Source organism: Ursus arctos, unplaced genomic scaffold (assembly GCF_023065955.2).
Source record: "Ursus arctos isolate Adak ecotype North America unplaced genomic scaffold, UrsArc2.0 scaffold_11, whole genome shotgun sequence".
NCBI classification, from domain to species: domain Eukaryota; kingdom Metazoa; phylum Chordata; class Mammalia; order Carnivora; family Ursidae; genus Ursus; species Ursus arctos.
Genome location: NW_026622775.1, coordinates 68481811 through 68492285, shown reverse-complemented (window position 1 = coordinate 68492285; position 10475 = coordinate 68481811). Strand labels below are relative to the sequence as shown.

Genomic DNA, 10475 nt, shown 5'->3' with positions numbered 1-10475 from the left:
TCTTAATATTTTTAAATAACATTTTAAGAAATAACATTTTTATTTATTTATTTTTTTAAAGATTTTATTTATTTATTTGACAGAGCTAGAGACAGCCAGCGAGAGAGGGAACACAAGCAGGGGGAGTGGGAGAGGAAGAAGCAGGCTCATAGCAGAGGAGCCTGATGTGGGGCTCGATCCCATAACGCTGGGATCACGCCCTGAGCCAAAGGCAGACGCCTAACCGCTGTGCCACCCAGGCGCCCCAGAAATAACATTTTTAAATTTTTAAAAATAACATCAGCATCTTTCTGAATGAAAAAGAACAGGTACAATAAATAATTTTCTTGATAATCTAATCCCTCGACCAGTTGTTAGCGCAAATCTTTCTACCCCTAAACTGGAGGCTGCGTGATGGATGCATGAGGATATACAGAGGTACTGAACAAACAGCCAATTCTTTATAAACGTTTCCTAAATCTGTCTTTTGTTTCAGGTCTGGCATTATCAAGCTGAGTAAGGTCAGATAGTTACTTGTCCTATCTGACCTGTTTTCTTTATACCTAAAAGAATAGCATTTAACCCAATGAGTGTTTTTTAAAGTTATCAATTGGTTTAATCAGCTGAGTCTCTTTTTATGGAAGAAATATTCCATACAACCCAAAACATAAAACAAATGATAGTAGGACTATTCTGGCTAGGCTGTGTTGAGGAGGCTGACTTTTACCTACTTAGTCTTCTTTCCTTTTCATTCCCCCAAAGTCCCTGGTACACCTTAGAGAATCCCAGAACTCCAGGCAACACAGTATTAAAATCATTGTACTAGTCATCACTATGGTTTATTTAGGCTTCAATGTAAAAATATCATTTAGTTAACTTCTTTATAGGTTCTTACAATTTAATTTTTTATGTTGTTATTAAAACTTTTATTCACTTCAATCATCAACATGGGCACAGAGGCAGTGAAGTAGGAAAAGATGAATTTCCAAGGTTCCTTTCTGTCCTCGTGTTCTTGGGACTTTATGAATCTATAAAGAATTCTATTTAATCATTTATACTTTTGGGTATCAGTTACTCAACTTGATTTTGCATTTTGTCAGGGTAAAGAAGCTGGTTGAGGCAAAATCTAATTGACAAAACTTTGAAAGCAATGAAGTATTGTCTCATAATATAAATGCATAATATTAAAAACATATGAGTGCCAAAATTTATATGATAGTCTGAATTTTATTGCTGTTTAGAGGAAAGGGAGAACAGTACATTTTGCTGCAATCAGAAAAAAGGGCAGTGAGATGAGGTTAACCTGGAAGAACAGGTGACATTGGATAGCCAGAAAGGTTCAGATGTTGATGATGTCTTAATAAAAGTCCAGGGGCTGAACTGAATCCACTGAGCCTAGCTTTGTGAGGCTGTGTAGTCTGCAGGAGGACCAGCAGGTGGAGTCAGTAGCTCTGTGGCTTGATCCAGGCATTACTCCATGTCAGTGAAAGGGCACGTATTGCATGGTGCACTGGGTATTATATGCAACTAATGAATCATCGAACTGTACATCAAAAACCAGGGATGCACTGTATAGTGACTAACATAATATAATAAAAAAATATTATAATAAAAAAAAGAATGTTACACTACATCAAAAACTAATGATGTACTATATGGCGACTAACATCATGTAATAAAAAATAAAAAAAGAATATTAGTAAAGACACAAACAATATCTAGCCTTAAAAACCATTGATCCCATCCCCTCTCTTAAAGCTTGATATGAAGAAAAAATTAACCCACTCTGTTCCCTTACATACATTATTTTTGCTATGGAAAATATTGGAAGATTACAACATATTTATGATATGAGAGCACAATTTAGACTTTGAAATGTATTCAAGTTTTAGCCTTTACTCTAAGCAGATCATTCATTTTTAACACTTAGACTGGTGATTTTAAGAATCACTATAATTTTCAGACATGAGTGCGCTTAGTTATATGAAAAGGTTTCTCACCGTCAAGGAGGCATGCCTAGGGAACTCTACCAGCAAGGTCAGTGCTGTTCTACACAGATAGCGCAAGCCATCAAGTATTAGCTGTTCCAAGAAGTGGAATATGTCATATCGGAAATCTAATATAAGAGTTGTAACAAAAGAAAAAAGAAGAGTTGGAACATGACTAACATAAAAGGTCAAGTACTATCTTCAAGGAACAAAACGCAGATAGATAAAGTAAGAGGTAACATGGAAGTTAGTTGATCCTTATAAAATTACCCTAGATCCTGTTTGGTGAAGGAACAATAAAAAAAAATCCTCCCTTCCCTAACAAAGTTGGAGGTTTCTCTTCTCTGAAATTGCTATTATTTTTCTTTTTCATTTCACACCCTGGCTCATGTGTTTTCTGGCCCTGGGGCAGGTTGAAGTGAAAACAGGAAAATATCATTTCTCCTATCTGTTTCTTGCCAGGTCAGCTCTAGGAAGTGCTAAGGACCCGGAGGTGTGGATTCAAGTCAGTTCCTGAAATCTTCCTAAATCACTTAGGTTTGTCCCCTGAGAATAATAAAATGTTGTGGCCCAGACTAAGACTGAACATTGATAGAAAATCAGTTGACATATTTCACCATATTAATAGACCAAATGAAAGAAAAATAGGGTAAACTCAAAAGATGCTGGAAAGGTATTTGAAAATAAAAACTCAACATTTATTCAAAAGTGGAAAATATTTTAGTATACCTGGGATTAAAAGATGCATACAAATAAATAAGGCAATATGTTTTCTAGGGGGAAAGAATATATAAATATTGGAAAGAAAGACTGAGAATTATTATTACATATAGATGATGTACTTGCCAGGAAAATGAATACATTATTTGACAACTGTTTAGAACCAAGAGATTTAAGTGAATGATTATAATACCTATATATGAAAGTTATTAGATATTCCCTGTAATAACAAGTTATAATGTGAATGTGAAGTATTCCATTTACAAGATCAAGAAAAATGAAACCATCATGAATAAAACAGAACAACAACTATTTTAGAAAAAAATTGGAAGATATAATAATAGAAAACAATTTAATGGGCATATGATCTATTGTCTTACTGAAACATGAAAGGTTTATTTTTTTTCAAGATTTTATTTATTTATTCGAGAGAGAGAGCATGAGCGGTAGTGGGGGAGGAGTAGAGGGAGAGGGAGAAGAAGGCTCCCCACTGAGCAGGAAGCCCAACATAGGGCTCCGTCCCAGGACCCCAGGATCATGACCTGAGCTGAAGGCAGACGCTTAACTGACTGAGTCACCCAGGCACCTCGCAAGGTTCATTTCTTTGACTATCCCAGCATTGGGGTGCAAGGGATAAGAGTCTGTAACTGTGTTAGAGTTATTAAAAGTCTGCTTTTAAATCTATGCCTTGAGCTCAGGATCTTAGATTTTAAAGTTGTTACTCTGTGGTTAGGTTATCCACCGCAATTAGAAGCAACCAGTTCAACTCCAATCCCTTGAAATTCTCATACCCGATATATTCTTTGTTGTACAGGCCACATAGACTCCCCAGCTTTGCCTTCCATGGGTCTTTTATTACATGTGACCACAGACAGCTAATGCATGTCCCAAGCTGATAGAGTTCCAGCCCTTAATTATACCAGGATTTTTCACTGATGTCAGCATGAACAAAGCCAGATAAATCCTACATTTCACCAACTTGCCTGGTGGAATGGTTGTTGATTGCAATCATTCCCAGCGCTAACCTTTGTGTTAGTTTAGTTGTAAACCTGAGAGTCTAATATATAACGTTAAGAGTCCAACAAAACATTATTATAAGCAAAAAGAATGATGGGTTTATATAGGCAAGAAAGGACTATTAAAGATAGTGGTAACTGGCAGAATATCTTGAGGTGCTGGAGAAATAGGAATAGATTGACCCAGACAGAATGCTTCCATTCATTCCCCAGCCTCTTCTACTACTGCTGGGACCCAGGTAGGACATATTCCTGATGCTGGACACTCCCACTAGAATCGCTGCCCCTGCCGCTGTTAGAAACCAGAAGTAGCGGCTGCCTTTACTACTACCTGTCAACACAATATTAATGTCCAATTACAACCTGAGAAGGGGCGTGTCTGATCAGCATGATGTAAACCATTTGACCCAAACTTGAGCTATGGAGGTTGGGAATGCAAAGATTTTGCATTTATAAGTCTTTAGGGAGGCAGCCTTGGCGTCTTCAGGAGAGAGAGTTCCTAAGCATAGGAAGGGGTTTTTTGCTGCAAAAATAATGACAAATATCAGTGAGTAGAGCAAGTTCTCTCTCCTCTATTTTCTCTCCGAAAAACATTTTTTTCTCAACATTTCTTTCTCATGGTTTTTGTTTCCAAAGGAAACTTAGGATGACCTAATACATTTTAAAAGTATTAAGTAGATTTCAGATTTTGATTAGAGTTGATTTAAATGAGATAATAAGACAATGGATAATATGAAAGAAGTTACATTTTATGATACTCAGTATTTTCATCTAGGAATGTAGTATGACTCAATTGATTCACATATTCAATTATACTTTATTAAAAAAGTTTGCATTATCTTCACATGTTGATAAATTTACTAAATTTTTTTCAAGGATAACTTTTTTTCCTATTTCAAGTGAGGTCTTTGTATTATTTTTAAACTAGCTATTGCCAAAACTATAAAAGTCATTGATTTGTAAATTCGTTTTATTGAAATATAGTACATATTTTAGAAAAGTATATATCTCATGTGAATTTTCATCAAATATACCCTTATAATCAGCAACCAAATCAAGAAACAAAATATTACCAAAACCCAATACCAAAGACACAATCTTAAGCATAATTATCTTTTTTTTTTAAGATTTTATTTATTTATTCGACACAGAGAGAGACAGCCAGCGAGAGAGGGAACACAAGCAGGGGGAGTGGGAGAGGAAGAAGCAGGCTCATAGCGGAAGAGCCTGACGTGGGGCTCGATCCCAGAACTCCGGGATCACACCCTGAGCCGAAGGCAGACGCTTAACCACTGTGCCACCTAGGCGTCCCTTAAGCATTATTATCTTGAGAAATATCCATGTTGTTTGTATGTACCGATAATTAATTTTTTTTAAAGTTGGGTAGTATTTCATTGTATGTATATATCATAATATATTCGTTCATTCACCTGTTGATGGACATTGAGTTGTTTCCAGTTTTTGGCTATTATAAATGAAGCTTCTATGAGCATTATGTATAAGTTTTTGTACAGACATATGCTTTAGGATAGATACTCTGCCTTAAGAACTCTGGCTGTTTTGGTCTCCTCAAATTCCCACCATCATTACAACTCAGGGAAACTACTGGATTATGCCCGAGTCATGGAAATTCTCTCCAGGTTGGAAAAAATGTAGGGCTCACCTTCATGTTTCTTATCCTAGAATCACTGTCCTCAATTGCCAAATATCTAAAATCTTGAAGACTGTTGTTTAATGATTTTTTTTCTAGTTATTTGTGTCTGCTATGAGGGTAAATTCAGTCTCTATCACTCCATCTTGGCCTGTCTTTTTTTTAAAGATTTATTTATTTATTCCAGACAGAAAGCACACAGATTGGGGGAGGGGCAGAGGGACAGGGAGAGAATCCTCAAGCAGACTCCCCACTGAGCATAGAGCCCAACACAGGATCAATTTCAGGACCCTGAGATCATGACCTGAGCCAAAATCAAGAGTCAGGCACTCAACTGATGGAACCACCCAGGCACTCTAGTTTTTTAACGATAGCTTTATTGAGAGAGAATTCACATATTGAAAAATTCACTGTTTTAAAGAGTGCAATTCAATGGGCTTTGAGATATTTGTAAAGTTATGCATTCAGTATCACTAATTCCAGAATATTTTCATCACCCCCATAGGAACCATGATAAATCACTCACTGTTGCTGACCCTCACCCCATCCCTTGGCACCCTTGAGTCTGTATTCTGTCTCTGTACATTTGTCCATTCTAGATATTTTATATGAGTGAAATCATACAATGTGGGCTTTTGTGTTCAACTTCTTCATTTAGAATGTTTTCAAGGATCAGGCATGTAGCAGTATGTATCAGAGCTTCACTCCACTTTAGGGCTAGATAATATTTCAATATACAGATATACCATATTTATTTACCCATTCATCAGTTGATAGGCATTGGGTTGTTTTTGTTTCCACTTTCTGGCTATTATGATAGTGCTGTTGTACACATTTCTATACAAGTTTTTGTGTGGACATATATTTTCATTTCACTCAGGTTTTAACATACCTGGGAGTGGAATTCCTGGATTACACGATAACTCTATGCTTAACGTTTTAGATCTTCTAAATGTCTGTAAATCTTATGTTCCCATCAGAGTGTCTGAGGCTTTCAGGTTTTTTTTTTTTTTTTTTTTTTTTTTTTTTACTTTAGAGAGAGAGGGAGGAGGGGCAGAAGCAGAGGGAGAGAGAATCTCAAGCTCACTCCCCCACCACAAACCCTGATGCAGGATCCATCCCAGGACCCTGAGAATGTGACCTGAGCTAAAATCATGAGTCAGACATTTAACCAACTGAGCCACCCAGTCGCCCCAAGTCTTCCAATTAATCCACATCCTTGCTAACATTTGTGATTATCTGTCTTGTTGATGACAGCCCTCGTAGTGGATGCCCAGGGGGATTTTACTATGGTTTGATTCATATTTCTTCTTGCCTCAGTTTCAGTGGTTTCTTTCCACTTCCTTTTACTTGTTTTCTTGCATTGCTAGAGATTCTAGAAAATGTGAATATGACATGGAAATATAATAATAATTAGAAAATGTTTAGAGGTCATATTTTATTACCAAATTCCATGTTTTTACCTTAAGCTTCATTTTCTTCCACCAAAAAATTTCTGCTTAGAAAATATTCTTGTAGACCTAGTTTCCTGATTTTTAAAACAGAAATGTAAATGTGACACTTTAATATGGCTATGGCCAATTTTATTGTAAAATAATTTTTTCTTTGGACCTGATACTTTAATAAACTTATATTGCCATAAAAATTGAGCCATACTTTTATTCTTGAGATAGATGATATCCTATTTGATTATGGTATATATTCTTTTGGCATTGCACCAAAGTTACATACTAACATTATTGAGATTAAAAAAAATTTTTTTTTCATTTGTGAGTTTGGCTAGCAGTTTACTGTTATCTGTATCATTTTGTAGTTTTTTTCAGGGCTTAAGTTTAGATTTTAAAAAGCAAATTAAGTTTCAGATTCACTTTCTTAATTTCTTTCACCTTTATGTTATTAGAGAATTTGACTTATTTATCTTAACTTTTACAACTGACAGGTTTTGTTTGATTTTTTCTTTCTTTCTTTCTTTCTTTCTTTCTTTCTTTCTTTCTTTCTTTCTTTCTTTCTTTCTTTCTTTCTTTCTCTTTCTTTCTGGGAATGGAGTGGGGAGGGACAGAGAAAGAGAGAGAGATTGAGAATCTTAAGCAGGCTCCATGCTCAGTGGGGAGCCCAACACAGGGCTTGATCTCAGGATCCAGAGATCATGACCTGAGCTGAAATCAAGAATTGGAAGCTTAACTGATTGTGCCACCCAGGCACCCAAGGCATATCTTTTTATATTTTATATTTACATAGAAAAACATAATGATCATAACCATGTTGTTATATTATTTGCTTCTTGTGTCTTAAAGCCTAAAAGTAAGGCCTAATATTATATGTGCCCTGATATTTGGAGACAAGAGGGAGGAACTTGAATGGCTCAACTGCGAGCTTCCCTTCTCATTCTGCTCCTGTACAGATAGACCCTGAGTCAAGCAACCATCCTATTACAGAGACCAGGCACAGTTCCTTCTTCTCCCTGAGTTCCCTGCCAGCCCGTGGAGTTATCCAAACAAGCCAATCACATCTTCCTACAGGAATCAGGGAGCATCCTATTTTCTTGATACTGAAGTCTAGTTCCTATAGTAGCTAGTTGTTCCCTTTGTTCCTAAATGCAACCCGTACGTGGCTCTGTATGGCACGTATCCTCCTCCTCCAGGCTATGAGTATGTATGACTAATACACTTCTGTTGACCTCATCTATCCAGTGCTGTGTGTCATGTGTTTGGTTGTCCCCCAGCCCTAGGGTAGAAATCCTTCCCACGTGACTTGGGTGAAGAGGAGGCCAATAAAATACTTCCGTACAGTAAAACTTTGTTTTCAAATGACAAATTATTATGTACTTTTTTGAAGTTTTTTTAATGTGAGCCATCAACTGGTTTATAAAAAGATGCAACTAAATTTAAAATGATATAAAATATCAATTTCAAAACAACATCAATGAGTGACTGTATTTAACCATACTCAGCTCATAACAGAGCAAATGGGTAAGTGGAATAATTCATACTATAGAGTATTGCTATATGAACTGGCAACAGAAAAAGCTGGTAAAGGAATGCAGAGGAAATCAACTTTATCTTTTAAGAATTTGAACCAAGGGGCCCCATAATCATCTGGCATCTGCTCAATATTGTACCTATGGTTAGAAATGTACATGATGGGAACTCAAGGGATCTTCCCTATCCTTCTTCTAAGGTTCAGGTTAACTGTGGCCACAGTGTTAACACTTGTGCTGAGTTACTGTCTGTACTGAGCAGTCATCTGCATAGGTTCCTTTGTGTGCGTATGGTAATTGTTCAAATCTTGGGTCCTTGACATTCCTTAGAGCCACTGGATACTTTTGTCCCAATTTCTCAATTTCAGCCATTACAAAGTCAGTTATACAAGGGATACAATTGGCATACAGACCGTCCATCACTGACTGTACTAAGTCAAGTTTGGCCTTAATGGAAAAGTTGTTAAACTGGTATCAGTCAGGATGTGGTAAGGTGGGTCCAGCTATGTGTATCTTGGAAGAATAAACAGGAAGGATGTTGGGGGTCTTCTCTTTCCTTGAGTGCACTGGGATCTTTTCTTTCTTTTTAGATTTTAATCCATTCTCTTTAAGCCTCTGATCTCAGAGACTAAGCATTCTCTTCATGGTCACATACTTTCTTGCTTTCTTTTTTCCCATGTTCACACCGCACTCTTGTTTCTTTTTTGAAGATGTTTTAAAGAGTAATTGAATTTAGCATGTGCAGAGCAAGCAAGAGAGCACAAGTGAGGTGGAAATAACACAGATGTCTGTGATCAGGTTCATGCTGTCACAGGCAATGGTAACTCCCCCGTGACCCCCACCTAGGCAGAAGCAATTGGGAGAAGAATAACCAATATCTGAGATGTTAAAATGTAAAAAAATAGTATCTTGGAATTTGGTAATACCAAAAGTGCTTTGCAACTTTTGGTAAACATCATCCGTGTTTTCATTATGTTGAATCAGTAAATCTGTACCAAACCATAGTCGTAAAATTAGCTGTGTTTCTCAAAGTTCCAAAACAGGGGCTGGCTAACTGTAACCTGTGGTCCCTAACTAGCCCGTAGCCTGTGTTTTGAATGACATGTGAGGTAAGAATTATTTTTACTGTTTAAAGGGCTGCAAAGACAAATATGCAAGCACATAAAGAACACTATGTGACAGAGACCAAATACAGACTGCAAAGCCTAAGTATTTAATGTGATCCTTCATGGAAAAATGTGCAGACTTCTCTTCTAAAATCGTACAGACTGGATTGTACTGATCACTAATAGGTATATTTTTTAAATGTTTAATTCCAAAGTTCTCAGATATTCTTGATTCACTGCATCTTTTGTAATCCGATCATTTTCATGGTGGGTGTCCCTATGACTAAAGAAATACCTGAAAGTTCTGCTTATTGAGTAGTTAGGTACAAACAACACAATACATATTATGTGTTAACAATTTAATAGCAATTTGAAAAGCATGATACATGTAAGTTAAATGGAAAAATGGTGTTTTCATTTCATTTTAAATAACCCTAATTATTAATGTGTGTGTGACTGATAGGCATGGAAAAACTTCTTAAAGCCTGAAATGAGATTAGACACCATCATTCTCATTTCCTGCTCTAAAGTGATTTTCACACCGTTTTAAAAACAGCATCCACTGAAAAAACATCTTTACAGAGATATGTTATCAAAGGAACATAGCATAATCCATTGTTGAAATTGTAAACTACCTCTAACTAGTATATTTCACGTCAGACAGATACAGAGTATCACTGCCCTTGCCTAGAAAAGGTAAAATATACTGTCAGTTTGTTGTGGCAAACTCTTAGGCCCTGGCACACAGTTCTAGAACTTTAGGAAGAGTTGATTTGTCATAAGAAAGTATAAACCTCATAGCTATCCCTGCTGTAAGAACAATTTTTAGCATTTGTCTGAGCCATTTAATTTTTGTTACATGTTATATAAATATACACGACAATCATAAAAATCTGTTATTAGCAACAACAGTAGCTAATACTTAGTCTTACGGTATGTCAGGGGAATTGATATTGTAACAATTTTGCAACTTCCAATACATAAACATGATTTATTTCTCAATTTATTTAGCTCCCTTTAATTTCTCTTACCAAAGTT

The 10475-nt window shown here is 36.3% G+C and overlaps 1 pseudogene; it reads right to left on the bottom strand.

Annotated features, from left to right (window-relative positions):
- Positions 1–8342: 8342 nt before the first annotated feature.
- Positions 8343–9009, bottom strand: LOC113270050 (rRNA-processing protein FCF1 homolog; annotated as a pseudogene).
- Positions 9010–10475: the final 1466 nt, after the last annotated feature.